This window comes from Perognathus longimembris, chromosome 17 (assembly GCF_023159225.1).
Source record: "Perognathus longimembris pacificus isolate PPM17 chromosome 17, ASM2315922v1, whole genome shotgun sequence".
Lineage (NCBI taxonomy): Eukaryota > Metazoa > Chordata > Mammalia > Rodentia > Heteromyidae > Perognathus > Perognathus longimembris.
Window position 1 is genome coordinate 6,452,081 of NC_063177.1, and position 16,233 is coordinate 6,468,313.

Genomic DNA, 16,233 nt, shown 5'->3' on the forward strand with positions numbered 1-16,233 from the left:
CTCTCTGTACATCACTTTGACAATAAAGAAATAAAAGAAAAAAAAGAGTATCTTGAACTTTCCTTCCTGGCTGACTTTGAACCATTCGATCCTCAGATCTCAGCCTCCTGAGTAGCTAGATTATAGGTTAGGCTTGAGCTACTGGTGCCTGGATAAGATAAATACTCTAAATCACACCAATGACAACTTTGCAAACTTTTTTGAGGGGTGCTGGGAATCAAAGCCAGGATTTTGTGCATACTAAACAAGTGCTCTACCACTGAGCTATACCTCCAGTGCATTATTATATATCCTCTAAAATGGGGAATAAGGTTGAGAGGGTCACTATGTAAACTTGCCAAATATTTATCAGCTGATTTTTTTTCAGTCTGTCATGGAGCTTGAACTTAGAGCCTGGGTACTGTCCCTGAGTCTTTTCTCTCAAGGCTAGCACTCTACTACTTGGAGTCACAGCACCATTTCTGGTTTCCTAGGGATTAATTGGAGATAAGAGTCTTATGGACTTTACTGCCCTGGCTGGCTTTGAAACTGTGGTCCTCAGATCTCAGCCTCCTGAGTAGCTAGGATTACAGGCATGGGTCTCTGGCACCGATATTTACTTAGCTGAATCCCAAGCCAGCTAGTGCATGCCTGTAATCTTGGGTACTCAGGAGGTGGAGGTAGGAGAATCCTGAGTTGGAAGCTAGGCCAGGTGAAGTTATCAAGACTCATCTCAAAAACAAAGTACAAAGAAAAAGAAAAATTCACAGTCTTCAACCAAGGGTTGGAGGGGGAGGAGAAACTCGAGTGTGCTGTGGATCAAATGGTAGAACACTTTTCCAGGGAATCAATCCTCAGTACTCGGGCGGGGGTGGGGGGGGGGATGGAATCTGAGTCCTAGTATGCAATATTAGCTACCTACAAGGTTTCAAAGCTGAATGTTCTGAAGTTAGGAAACCTGAATGAGGAGGTTCCACCATGGGGAATGACATCCAGTTTGTGAAGCCAGCGGACACAGTGGCCGCCACAGAAGAGGAAAGCCTGTGTTGGCAGGTTCTGGGTCTTTCTTTGTCCAAATCTCCACAGCCCCATGGCGAGGGAGTGCAGGAGGAGTGCAGGAAGAGTGCAGGGCGAGCTGGCAGACAGTCAGGAGGCCATATCCATTCCAAAGGAGGCCCTGACTCACCCACAGGGCTGAAACAATCTCTTTTTTTTTTTTTGCTAGTCCTGGGGCTTGGACTCAGGGCCTGAGCACTGTCCCTGGCTTCTTTTTGCTCAAGGCTAGCACTCTGCCACTTGAGCCACAGCACCACTTCTGGCCGTTTTCTGTATATGTGGTGCTGGAGAATTGAACCCAGAGTTTCATGTATGGGAGGCAAGCACTCTTGCCACTAGGCCATATTCCCAGCCCCAGACAATCTCATTTTTAATCCAGAACAGAACTGGGAAGGACAAAAAAGGTCAGTGACCTGCATGTGGAACGATTGTCTGCATCTGGACCTGGTTTGATTGCTGAAATCCTAGGCTTTGAGCTGATGCCATACTGGGATGAAACTTGTATTTTTATATGGGAAGGATGTGAATTATTGTGGCTTGCTTGTGGGCTGTGGCAGATTGTATTTTTTTAATTAAATTTTATTGATGAGGTGATGTACAGACGGGGTACAATTACATAATAAGGTAGTGAGTGCATTTTGTGTCATATTTGTTACACCCTCCCTCATTTTTCTTACCCTTCCCTAGTTCAGGTAAGCATATATACAATATCCAGTGTACCAAGATCATATACAGTAACCACATGGTGTACGCCAGAGGAAATTCACCTAGGATATTAAATGTAATGACAACAGAATCCTCCTGTGTCCTTCTCTTGGAGTTCATTTGCTTAGCCTCATCTTATATAATCATATGTACATAGCTGTTGAGCTATTGTGATCCTCTGATAGGTCTATCCTAGATCTTTTTATGTTTATTTAGTAATTGTTTGGTTTTAGATACATAATGTACAGATTGTATTTTTAATGATGGCTCTAATGACATACCCCTCATGTCACACACACATCCTACCACATGACTTTGGTACTTCTCCTTGAGAAGCAATATCTTTGCTCCCTTCATTTGAATTTCCGCGCTGTGGGAATGGCATAAATGAAGTTAGGTGATTTCTCAGCCTTTGTTATAAATTCCACCAACACAAGAGTCTGACAAGCCATGCTTGTGGCTGCATACTGAGAGGGAGCTCAACCAGGCAGTTCATGTAAAAGACCACACAAATAATGAGAGAGAGAGAGAGAGAGAGAGAGAGAGAGAGAGAGAGAGAGAGAGAGATTTGTATTCCTCCCTCCTTTCTCCCTCCCTCCCTCTTATCTCCCTCCCTCTCTCCTTTGTTCCTTTGTTCCTTCCTTTCTTCCTTCCTTCCTTCCTTCCTTCCTTCCTTCCTTCCTTCCTTCCTTCCTTCCTTCCTTCCTTTCTGCCAGTTCTGGGACTTAAGCTCTGGGCACTGTCCCTGAGCTTTTATGCTCAAGGCTAACACTCTACCACTTGAGCTACTTTGAGCTCCACTTTTGGCTTTTTTGGTGGTTAGAGGTGAGAGTCTCATGGACTTTCCTGTCCAGACTGGCTTTGAACCACAATCCTCAGATCTCAGCCTCCTGAGTAGCAAGGATTATAGGCATAAACCACTGGCACCTAGCTTTTTTTCTTTCCTTTTTAAATGAAGTTTCTTATGACATAATAGCTGAACAATACATGTACCCTAGTTAGTTGAGAGTCTAGGTTCTAGTATTTTAGCTCTAGAATATTAAAAAAAAAGTTATTACGTTTCTATGATTCTTGTCAGTTGCATTAAGTTGTTCAAACATTTAGGAACCACAATGGAGACTTAGTCATGTTTTGCTGATTTCCTTTCCCACCATTGTTCCTGTTTTGTGTGTGTGTGTGTGTGTGTGTGTGTGTGTGTGTGTGTGTGTGTGTGTTTGCCAGTCTTGGGCCTTGAACTCAGGGCCTGAGCACTGTCCCTGGCTTCTTTTTTTTCCCAATTTTTATTATTAAACTGATGTACAGAGAGGTTACAGTTTCATGCATTAGGCATTGGATACATTTCTTGTACTGTTTGTTACCTTGTTACTCATACCCCCTCCCCCCTCCCCCTTTACCCTTTTCCCCCCCTGAGGTGTTCAGTTCACTTACACCTAACAGTTTTGCAAGTATTGCTTTTGTAGTTGTTTATCTTTTTTTACCCTGTGTCTCTCAATTTTGGTATTCCCTTTCAATTTCCTAGTTCCAATACCAGTATACATGGTTTCCAATATACTCAGATAAGATTACAGAGATAGTGTAGGTACAACCACAGGAAGGTGATACAAGAACATCATCAATAATAGAAGCTACAGATACACATGTGTCCCTGGCTTCTTTCTGTTCAAGGCTAGCACTCTGCCACTTGAGCCACAGCACCACTTCTGGCCGTGTTTCTATATATGTGGTGTTGGGGAATCGAACCCAGGGCTTCATGTGTACAATGCAAGCACTCTTGCCACTAGGCCATACTCCCAGCCCCCATTGTTCCTGGTTTTGCCATTCACTGTGTGGCTGATTCTGGCTCATGTTTGTGTAGCTGGGATGTAAATGTATTTAAGACTTAAATGTGCCTGTGATGTGTCTGAGGCTGGTCTTTCCTTCCTTCCCCACACCAGTCACAGGAGAAAGTACATTATTGTGGTGGTTGTGGGGGTCCTTGTCTTCTCCAGATGAGATGTTCTCTTAGTAGTAACTAAATACACTACCATTTCCAAGTGCCTCTCAGCAGGGCTGTCCTTCTTGCTCTTGTCATCACCTCTCCAATGGTGCCCTCTGGACTTGGTGGGAGAAAGATGATTGTCCCTGTGCTACCTGGCCAGTGACCTGAGGTGGCAGATCTGGCCTCTGAGCTGGTAGAAAGGGGCAACAGGTCCCAGCTGACCTTGGATGGATGTGGTGCAGTGTCACTCCACCACTCCACACCACAGCTGGCCAAGGGCCTCTCAGATTAGCCTTGCCCTATTGTGCCCCGCAGAGAGCCCTGAACTCCTGAATTCTACTACAACACAAGGAACTGTGTGGATTATACCTAGCTCCTCTCTCCTCCCTCCCTCTTGTGTGTTTCTGCTCTAGTTCTTGCTGAATACGCTATTGAGGGACTTCCATAGTTTGAAGCATTCCTTAGCCCCATGGGTTTGGCCACACCCCACTGGATGATGCCACCATACCAGAAACCCCCCAATTCCAAAGACAGAAAACTAACATGCACCTTTATCTCTCCTCTACCTCTTTATTTCTCCTTTTAGTCAGCTTTCCATCACTGTGACAAAATAATTGAGAAAATCAACTTAAAGGAAGAAAGTTTTTTTTTTGCTACATAGTATCCAAAGTTTCAGTCCATAGTTATTTTTCTCTCTGGGGCCTGTGGAAGGTCATGGTGGTTTAGGAAGATGCTCACTTCATGGTAGCCAGGACATTTATTTTAGATCCAAACCATAAATCCTCCTTTTTATACCCTCCAGGGTCTGGGAAGTCATTCAGGTAAGAGGCAGAGTTGAATTCTTTCTCTCAGCTCCTGTCAGCTATAGATCTCCTTTTCCCTGTTATGGACCCCTTCCTTCTTGCCTCTCAGCTTGAAAGGGAGGTAAAGAAATGTTATATTTATGCCATGAAGTATTATCTGTACTTTTGAATTGATGCCTGACTTATTTTATATACTGAGACCACAGACTAGTTTGGAAATAGGACTGGCTAAATATGGAAATAATTAGAAATTCAAGTAGAGTTCTCCAAAGTTTTTTTTTTTTTTAAGAGAGTTCCTTGGCTGGCTTTCTAACTCACAATGATTTTAAGACAGAGTCCTTCCCATTTTATTTTATTCTCTACTTCTCTCTTCTATTTGTGTGTGTGTGTGTGTGAGTGTGTGTGTGTACATGTGTGAGTAAATGTGTTTGTGCGCAGGTCCCGGGGCTTGAACTCAGGACTTGGGCACTGTTCCTAAGCTTTATGCTCAAGGCTAAAGTTCTACCAGTTGAGCTCCACTTCTAGCTTTTTTGGTAGTTAATTGGAGATTAGAGTCTCACAGACTTTCCTGCCTAGGCTGGCTTTGAACCACGGTCCTCAGATCTCAGCTTCTGAGTAGCTAAGATTACAGGTATGAGTCACTGGTGATCAATATAAAAAAAAAAAACAACACAAAAAAACCAGTAGATTATGTTCTGAATTTCAATGAGTTCTTTGTTGTGCTCTGATTGCAGGGGTGGGGAGGGAATGATGGGGGATGGTACTTCTGTTGTGGCAAAACACGAATAACAAAACTTACCACTGTAAGCGTATAGTTCAGTGGCATTTAAGTAAGTCACAATTCTAGGTAACCACTGTCACAATAGATACCCCAAACTTCCACAATTCCTCAAGGAAAAAATCAGTTTTCCTTAAACATTCCCTCTACCCAGGGAATGTCTACTTTGCATTCTTTTCTATAACTTAGCTTGTTCCAGGTTGGGCTTATTTCACTTAGCATAAATTTTTATAGTTTCATTCTTTTAACATGGTTAGAATATCATTTCTACTTTTAATCTTTTCATTTTCATTTTTCCGTAGTATTAGAGATTGAAGTCAAGATCTTGGAAGCAAGTTCTCTACCACTTGAGCCATGTTTCCAGACCTCTCATTTCAACTTCTGCCAAACAATATTTCATTGCATGGATATACATTTTGTACTCCAAGTTGTTTTTATATAAACGCAAGTATTGGGGATATGGGGATTTCTTTCTTTCTTTTTGAACTTGGGACCTTGTGCTTGCTAGGCAGGTACTCTATCATTGAGCCATAGCTCCACTTTTGCCTTTTTGTTACATCATTGGAGATAAGACTCTTATAGACTTTTCTGCCCAGCCTGGCTTCAAATCATGACCCTCAGCTCTCAGCCTCCTGAGGAGCTGGGATTGCAGAGATGAGCCACGGGCACCTGCTGAAAGCTTACTTCTCAGATGGTTCATTGGCAGTTCACACTCAGGAGTGGAGGTGGAGGCAATGGCAGCACAGGAGGCTAGTGGGGACACCTTGCACTTCTTCCTTTGCTATGTCCTCTCCTCGGTACCATTTGAATCCAGCTGAAGGGCGGCACCAGTGCTAGAGCAGATGAGCAGCAGGTACCTACTCTTCCTGTAGAGATGGGTCAATGTACCCCAAAGATAAAGGAAAGCATAGCCAGGGCTTCAAGGTGTGCAGGCACCAAGCTACCTGGGGCTACTCTGTCCACTGCTTGGTGAAGGTCGGTGTGGGGCAGCACCTCTCTCTCCCAGCCTCCCTTCTTCTAGTCAAAGTTGTGGTTGTTCCAATGCTGGGCCTTGAATTCAGGGCCTGGATGCTTTCTCTTAGGTTCTTGGCTCAGAGCTGGTACTCTGCCACTGAACCATAGTGGGTCCTGATGGTTCCTTGGAGATAATTGTCTCACAACTTTCCTGCCCAGTCTGGCTTTGAACCATGAGCCTCAGATCTCAGCCTCCTGAGTCACTATGATTACAGGTGTGAGCCACCCGTGCCTAGCACAGTTTCTTTTCTTTTTTGATTGTTATGAAAACTGATTCCTAATATTCAAGCACACTTGAAATCCACTGCACAAATGGCAACAGTTTGTTTGGATTGTACTCCTCAGCTTCAAAGTATTGTGAGAATGAGTTGTGATCAGGATATATACAGCAGCAGCCACATAATTCATAAACTAGGAAATATGTTCTAAATTGACCTAGATAGACTGAACACACATTACTAGGACACGTGGTGGACTGCAATGAATTAAAATGTTGCTATCCACCAGGGGGCACTGTAGGCTATGTCTGAAGATTTTTTTGTTTTTCAGAGTACTGTTGCTTTGTGTCTCTTTTTCCCCCCCTTTATTGTCAAAGTGAAGTACAGAGGGGTTACAGTTTCATATGTAAGGCAGTGAGTACATTTCTTGTTCAACTTGTTACCTCCTCCCTCTTTTTCCCCTCCTCCTCCCCCCCCCCCCGAAGTTGTACAGTTGGTTTACACCAAATGGTTTTATAACTATTGCTTTTGGTATCATTTGTCTTTTTATCCTTTGTCTCTCGATTTTGATATTCCCTTTCCCTTACCTAGTTCTAATACACGTATATACAGTATCCAGGGTACTCAGATGAGATACAGTGATAGCAGGGGTACAACCACAAGAAGGGAATACGAGAGAAACAAAACACAAGTTATATACGGTTTCATGATTTTTTGTTTTTCAGAATACTGTTGCTTTGTGTCTCTTTATGCCATTTTAAAGCATTACTCTACTCATAGCAGATTCAGGGAGGGCCACAAGACCAGTGGGGCTAAGGTAAGCCTGAATGGGTTCTGGTAACTGAAAATGAGGTACAGGGCTGATTTCAGGCACAGCAGAATTCAGGTGTAGGCAAGCCCAGGCCTCAGGCTTTCTTTTTCCCAGATCAGCTTTATTGTTCTATAGTCACTTGTTTCATAGTGGCAAAGTGGCTGCAATTGCTCTGACTTCCCAGCCTTCCAGACTTGAATCCAATGAACCCAGTTACCTAAGTATTGAGTCTCTTGATTGGCTTGCCTTTGAAGCCTCCCTCTGTCCCCAGGAAATGTGGTAGATTGGCAAGGCCTAGGCCACGTGAGGTTGAAGGTAGAGCCAGGTTAACCCAGATGACAAGGACTGAGAGGTCTAATAGACACAAAGTAGGCTCTGAGCCAGGGGCTGGTGGCTCATTCCTATAATCCTATAATCCTGGTGGTTCAGGGGCTGGCACCTGAGGATCCCAGTTTGAAGCCAGCCTGGGCAGGAAAGTTCATGAGATTCTTATTTCCAATTAACGTGCAAAAAGCCAAAAGTAGAGGTGTGGCTCAACTGGTAAAGCACCAGCCATTAGCTAAAATGCCAAGTGAGAATGTCAAGTTCTGAGTTCAAGCCCCAGTATCAGTAACAACACAAAACAACCCTGAAACAAACAACAACAAGAAACAAACCCTAGGCTGTGCCACTGGAAGTTAGGTAGAAGGATATGGAACCATTCTAAGAAAACAGGGGAAGACAGGCAGATGGCGTGAAGTCATTTGGAGGTGAGGAGATAAAGGCTGCAGACAAAGCTTTCAGGAGAGACGCCCTCCTCCAGCATCATGATGAAGAACTGTCCTCAGGGGAGACTTCATGTGTCTGAGGGAGATCACACAGTCAGGCCTCCGCAGTGGGAGGTGGGGAAAGAGATGAATGGCATGCTCCTCCAAGAAGCATGGGGGAGGCTGGCTCTGGGGGCTCAGGCCTGTGATCCCAGTTACTTGGGAGGACCCAGGTTCAAGGTTAACTCAGGCAATATGTTACTGAGACCCTCCCCATCTCAATCAATTAAACTGGGCATGGTGGCTCAAGCCTATCATCCCAAATACACAAGAGGCATAAGTAGAGGACCCTGGTCCAAGGCCAGCCCAAACAAAAACTCAAGACCTCATCAGGAAAATGACTTAAACAAAAATAAAAACAAAAAAGGGAGGGGCTTTGGGGGTATGGCTGGCTCGGGTGAGCATGGGTCCCCTACCCCCCCCCCCCATGCACACGCACGCACACGCACACGCACACACAGAGAGAGAGAGAGAAAAAGAAGAAAAGGCCCTGATGGAGGTGATTGCCTCTAAACTCCCAAATGTGGGCTTTGTGGGTCTGGGAGCAGAGCCAGATAATCTGGGAGAAGAAACTTTTTTTTTTTAATGGGAGAAACTTTGAACATTCACTGGGACAGATTAACCAGATCTAGCTCCCCTAGCTCCTGAAATACCACTAAATTACAATGAAAGAATTAAAATAAAACATGAGCCCCAAAAGAGAAAAAAATGAAGAGAAGAAGAATGAGAACAAACGAGAGAAATTAGCAGTCTGGAGAGTAGGAGGGGGATAGGTGAGTAATGTCTGAACTGACAGAGCAGGCACAAACCTGTTAGATGGGCATCAAACCTAGCCAAATCCTAGAAAACTTAGGAACTGGAAATAACAGGTGTTTTATTGATTTACTGTTAAAAAATAAAATATCTAAATATTTTGTATCTTGAAGCAACAACCATTTATAATTTCTCTGTGTGTGTGTGTGTGTGTGTGTGTGTGTGTGTGTGTGTGTGTGTTGCTGAGGATGGAACCCAGGGCCTTTGCACATGCTAGGCAAGCAAACAGTCTAACCCTTGAGCTACTTAACTGAGTCCTATCATTTCGTGATGGTACAAATACCCTGGGCAGTTCTTCTGCTCAATGGGGTTCTGGCTGGGGCCAGGATGGCCCATGGCCAGTGCTGGCAGCCTAGATACAATTTCCTTGTAGCTTAGCAGGAACTGATAGCTGAGGATATCTCTACTTCTCTGGTTCTCCAAGGGGTTTAGGCTTCTCAGAGTATGGCAGTATAGAAATTAGTTGATGGTTATCTACTTGTTTTCCCCAACACATTTGATGATCAATATCCATTTTACCACAAGACCTGTTTGCACAAGATTGCCACATCTTAGTGAGAAGGCCAGTGGTAACACCTTACGGAAATTGTTTTAGAGCAAGAGCTCTTTGCCTGAGGCCTAGAAAGGCCAATATTATGGCACAGACTACTGGGAAAAGAAAGATCTTTATTCTTGCTGATGAACAAAGTGATTGGGGACACATGCAAATGTTTTACCTCAATTGACCAATTGGCAGTGTTAGGTTTTTAAAGTAGGTAGCCGGTAAAGGAGAACACCACGCGGTATTCAGGCAGGAGAGAACGTTTATTACCGAACTGCTGGCCTGTGGCCAAGATGATCCATGGCCGGAGAGAAAGGAGAGAGAGAGGGCCCCCCACCCAGCCCTGCTTTATTTAGGGCAGGGGCAAGGGGTGTGGCCAGGTGGATTAGGAGGTGACCTCAGGGAAAGGGGAGGTAACTGCCTCCAGGTCTGCTGGTTACCCAGGTAACTGGGTGGAGACTTAATGAGGTGGGGGCATCTGCATGGAGCCCTCAGGGAGAGGACCTAACAGGCAGCAGGAAAGTCGTTAAAGCCGCTAGGTCAGGGGCTCCAGGGGCTGCAAGCTAATGTCCCAATGGGATAGTCTGGCACCCAGACTACCCAACCAAATAGAACTCATGGACAGCCCTGGTTTATTTTTCAGCACTTGGTAGACACTTTAGGTTGTAATGTAGGTCCACAGGGCTTGTTCTGTCTCCACAGAATGGTCCTGCCCAGCCTCTTGAGATTATTTTTGGGGCCAGGTTTTATCTCCAATCAACCAGCAAAAGGCAAGAAGTAGAGATGTGGCTTACATGGTAGAGTGACAACTGTGAGTAAAAAAAAAAGCCAAGTGAGGCTTGAGTTCAATTTCCAGTACTAACTAAATAATTAAATAAATACAAGCAACACAAAAGGAAGGGCTGCTGGAATGACTCAAGTGACTGAGCACCTGCCTGCCTAGCAAGCATGAGGCCCTGAGTTCAAATCCTAGTATATTAAAGAAAGAAGAAAGGAAGGAAGGGAAGGGGAGGAAGGAAAGAAAGGAAAGAGGGAAGGAGGAAGGAATGGGAGGGGAGAGGAGCAGGACAGAAGAGGTGAGGGGAAAACCACTTAATTGGGCCAGCATTCCCTCATGCCTTTTATCAGATCCTCTCAAGAAGGGGAGGGCACAGAGAGAAAACCCTCTCCTGGCCACTCTCATGTTGAGGGTGAACACACACTTAAGAAGGTATTATGTGTCAGCCTTTCATGTCTTTATCTCCCTCCCCAGCTCATTTAGACAACAAATGTTCCAATTACCCATTCAAATTCCTACCAAGCCATTACTCTGAGGATGAAAATGTATTCTTTGGTCTGAAGAAATGTGACTTGACAGGCTAAATTGGTGTGGTATTTTCTGCCTCAACCCCCTTACAGTATGTTAAGCATTGACATCTACCACTCAGCCTGCAGAGCTAGTCTACAAATGATTGTCTATTCCTTTCAGCATCCATTTGTAGCCTCCTTGGGGTAGACCCAACATGCCAGTGATGTGTGAGCACTCTCCACGGCAGCCTTCTTCATCCTCTGCTGTCTCTGGCTTTTCTTGGTGATGGACAGCACTGATTTTGTTGGCATTTCATGCTCGAGGGGCACAGAACTGCATCTTCTGCATTGCTGTAGATCCATCCTGGACATTTGGTTCACAGACCCAGGTGGCCATACAGGGTAGCCTTCTTCTAAATCCCATACTGTGGTCCCCATGGTGATGGTTCCCTTTCCATTGTCCTTCTACCCACCCCCTGTGATGAGGTTTTTAGCCACCCCCCAGGAGCTGGTCAAAATATAGGCATAGGGTCAGTGAGCATGTGTTATGCCTAGACTGTTTTCAGGTTAGCCCTAACACATGCAGTTCTATTTACCAAGCTATTTTATTGTTACCAATTTTTAAAGCATTTTGTGCTACTTCTTGAACTTGAACTCAAGGCCTCAGTTTGCTTGTCATAGCTGGAACTCTTATGTCTTGGGCCACACCTTCAGTTCTGTTTTTGCCTTCTTTACCAGACACTGGATGAGGGGGAGGTTGGACAGGAACTTCCAAACAGGATGTTATCTGTTCACCATAAATCAAAAAGCTTTTTTGCTGGATGCTAGTGGCTCACACTTGTAATCCTAACTACTCAGGAGGCTGAGATCTGAGGATTGTGGTTAGAAGCCGGCACAGGCAAAAACATCTGTGTGACTCTTATCTCTAATTAACCACACACAAAAAGCTGGAAATGGTGCTATGGCTCAAGTAGAATCCTGATTGAGGGGGGAGGATTAAAGAAAAAGATAGATAAGAGAAAAAAAAGAAGACAAGAGACAAAAGATGGGGTTCAGGAGGTCTGCATCTCGAGATTGTAACTCAAGACTGCAGCCACGTTTATTCCTAACTTCCAGTTTATATGCAGTTTTGGAACCAGGGAATAGCATAGGGTTGCTAAAATTCAAGAACACAAAGAGGCATTGAAGTTCGCAACATTTGATGGCAGTAAACACAGGATGAGGTTGATTAACAAAGGAATGTACTCCAGTGGGACATATTAAAGCAATTCCGGTAGGGGCAGAGATACTAGTAAAGCAAATGTCCTTGCATTTAGCATATCCTTGTGATAGCAACAGAGCCAGAGATCAAAGTGAGAATAACTGCTGGCTCTGCTCCCCACAGAGTGCTAGCCTTAAGCAAAAGAAGCTCAGAGACAGCACCCAGGCACTGAGTTCAAGCCCCCAGGACAGACACACACACACACACACAGGTGTTTTTTTTTTTTTTTTTTTTTTTTTGCCAGTCCTGGGCCTTGGACTCAGGGCCTGAGCACTGTCCCTGGCTTCTTCCCGCTCAAGGCTAGCACTCTGCCGCTTGAGCCACAGCGCCGCTTCTGGCCGTTTTCTGTATATGTGGTGCTGGGGAATCGAACCTAGGGCCTCGTGTATCCGAGGCAGGCACTCTTGCCACTAGGCCATATCCCCAGCCCCGTTTTTTTGTTTTTTTGGTGGATCACTAAAGAACTATTTGTAGGGTCACATGATCCATCTTGGATGATTACAAAGCCAGCCCTGGGGTGAGAAGATAATTGGGGTTAACTCTTTTCATTCCCCTAACAGGAAGTTTTTGCATAACCCATTTTATTTTGCTGTGGAAATTTTCTGGGCCCTTTCTGCCCCATAATGATATTTCTCCTCACACCACCCAACACACTATGGATGCTTTCAATTTCAAGATTATTTTAAGTTTGTTAGTCACAGTTGCCTATTTCAATTAATGTCCGAAGAAGAAACTAGTAATTGTCTCCTAAAGAGACAGTTTCTGGTCCCAAATACCAGTGGTCTTTTCTGGATAGTGCTTTTACAAGGGCTAGCAGGGGCTGGGAATATGGCCTACTGGCAAGAGTGCTTGCCTCGTATACATGAAGCCCTGGGTTTGATTCCCCAGCACCACATATATAGAAAATGGCCAGAAGTGGCGCTGTAGCTCAAGTGGCAGAGTGCTAGCCTTGAGCAAAAAGAAGCCAGGGACAGTGCTCAGGCCCTGAGTTCAAGGCCAGGATTGGCAAAAAAAAAAGAAAAAAGAAAAGAAAAAACCAGAAGTTGCACTTAGCTCAAGTGGTAGAGTGCTAGCCTTGAGCAAAAAGAAGCCAGGGACATACCCTAGCTCATACCCTGAGTTTAAGCCCCAGAGTTGTGGGGTGGGGTGGGGGGGTATTGTACAGAGAGAACCAGTCCACACCAGGACTCCAGCTTCTACCATGATAGTTAATTAAAGTGGTCATCTCCACCAGGCGTTCAGTACTGTTTTGCATTAACAATCTATATAGCCAATTTGATTGGCCACTCCATTTAGCAAGATTAAACATTGGCAGATTTGCCTGCCTCTGCTTTGCAAAGCTAGATAAAGGAGGTATCAGCCGGGCACCAGTGACTCACACCTGTAATCCTAGCTATTCTAGCTACTCAGGAGGCTAAGATCTGAGGATCAAGGTACAAAGGCAGCCCTGGCAGTGTAATGCCCAGATTTTAAGGCCCCCAAAGACAACCATCAGAGTCCAGAGTCAAAGCCAAACCGCAAGGGTCATTTATTATGAGTTCGAACCCGGTTCCCCCATGCACTCATTGCCAGTGACGCTGAGAGGCTTCGAGCACAATTCCAGCACAGCTTTTATAGACAAGTACAGGGAAGATGAGGAAGACCCCTAGTTACAAGTACATGATTGGTTGACATTTGCCCTAGTTTACTGGTCGCCTCAGTATTGGCCTGGGTTTTTTTCGCCAAATGTATGGCACCAGACAGCCTTAACCCTGGGGTACAGATTCGGGTGGGCCTCCAGGAGTGGTGACGTAGCCACATTCCTGGAGCCAGATGGTTCTTGTCTCTTGTGCCCAGATCCGGGCCGGGGTCTGAGACCGGGCACTTAGTCATGTCCAACCTTGAGTGGGCTCCGGGTATGGACAATCAATCACGTCCCAGCGCCAGATAGTTGTTATCTCCCGTGCTCAGATTTGGGTATGTACAGAGTTCACAAAAGGGTGAGGGGGGTTACAGCTATAGGAAGCTATAGGAAGACTGCTGGTATTTTTCCACTTCCCCATGGGTTAGCAAGCAAAGGTACAGAAGCAAAATAGCTGTTGGGGCATAATGGTTATAATTCTCTTCTCTACGCTCTTCAGCAGAAAAGTCCGAGAGACTCTTATCTCCAATAAACTACTCAGAAAAAACTGGGAGTGACGTTATGGCTTAAGTAGTAGAGGGATAACCTTAAGCACAAAGAGACTTAGGAACAGCACCCAAGGCTTGAGTTGAAGCTCTATAACCAGCAAAAAAAAAAAAAAAAAAAGAATCATCTCCAAGTCAGGTTTATCATCCCCAAAGTACCATGCAGTAGAGGAGAAAACACTACTTCACATAGTCTCGCTCTCCCTTTGTCTCTGTCTCTCTATCTCTGTCTCTCTGTCTCTGTCTCTGTGTCTCTGTCTGTCGGTCTGTCTCTCTCTCTCTCTTGCTGGTACTGGGATTTGAACTCAGGGCTTCCCACTTTTGCTTGACTTTCTCACTCATTCCTATACCTCATTTCCAGCTTTTGGCTGGATAACTGGCAATAGGAGCCTCTTAAATATCTCTGCCCAGGCTAGCTTGAAACTGAGCCTCAGATCTCAGCATCCTAAGTAGCTAGGATTACAGGTGTAAGCCACTAGTGCCTGGCTATAAATCTCATCATTTTCACGTAACTCCCATCCACTGTTACACCCTCACATTCTCCAGTTCTAACTGCAGCCATTAGGACTCACCAACATGTTTCAGGGGTGTCGTCATGGACTTTGATGCTGAGGAGTCCCAGAAACCTCATTTCTTCTCCCCTTGTGTGCATCCTGGCCTTGGATTCCTGGCCAGGTTTAGACTAAGAGATGGAGGCGCTTCAAAAGTACTCATGTTGAGGCGCTAGGAGCATCTCTAACAACTCAAGGCCAGCTTTCTCAAGATAATGTTTACTTTCTGGCCTTTTCAATTTGTCCTAAAAGCCAGAACACATTCAGCAGGTTTGTTTAGGGCCTCTTAAGCTTGGGAAACCAACTCGCTCAAGTGCCTCAACATTCATTATGATCCTACACACGTCTACTTCATTCATCACATTAAAGAAAAATTTTTGTTTTATAGTTTTTGTATGTTTTTGGTTTTTGAACAGGGTCTCAGGCTGGAGGCATGGTTCATATCCTAGAACACCAGCCACACAAGCAAGCTGAGTGAGCTCAAAGCCTTGAGTTCAAAGCCCAGGCCAAAATCAAATTAATTAAAAAAGAAGGAAGGAAGAAGGAAAGAAGGGAAAATTAAAAAGAGAAGAATGATACACATGCTATCTCATTCTGTGCATCAACAGATGATTTCTAAAATAGAAAAAAATTAAAAACAGCAGTACCTGCCTATTACTGAAAAATAAAATGAAGAATGTAAATATCAGAAGCAGCAGCTGCGACTCTGGAGTGGGGGGAGGGTTCAGAGGAGGAGGATATGATTGAGCACTGTTTTTACTTCTTTTTTTTTTTTTTGCCAGTCCTGGGCCTTGAACTCAGGGCCTGAGCACTGTCCCTGGCTCCTTTCTGCTCAAGGATAGCACTCTGCCAACTTGAGCCACAGCACCACTTCTGGCCATTTTCTATATATGTGGTGCTGGGGAATCAAACCCAGGGCTTCATGTATACAAGGCAAGCACTCTTGCCACTAGGCCATATTCCCAGCCCCCTGTTTTTACTTCTAAATCTCTAAAAATCATGATTTTGACTAGATGAATGCCTCACTAGGCTAAATATAGACTTCATTTTGGAAATCTATGCAGAGAAGTTTGCTTACCTTAGGATTTCAGAGACCACAGCATGAAGGTTTGGGAGATGCAGGTGCAGAAGGAGGGCAGTAGAGAGAGGACGTATCTGAATCAGCCTACATTTCCTCTTTGCAACAAGCCTCGATGGCAGCAAAGACAGGGAGTGATGGATACTGAGCAGAAGGAATGCAGATTTGTTGAGACTGCCGAGAGAGAGAGAGAGAGAGAGAGAGAGAGAGAGAGAGAGAGAGAGGAAGAAGGAGGAGGAGGGGGGAGGAAGAAGAGGAAGAGGACGAGAAGAGAGAGAGAGAAAGAGAGAGAGAGAGAGAGAGAGAGAGAGAGAGAGAGAGAGAGAGAGAGAGAGAGACCAGGTACTGGTGGCTCACACCTGTAACCCTAGCTACTTAGAGGCTAAGG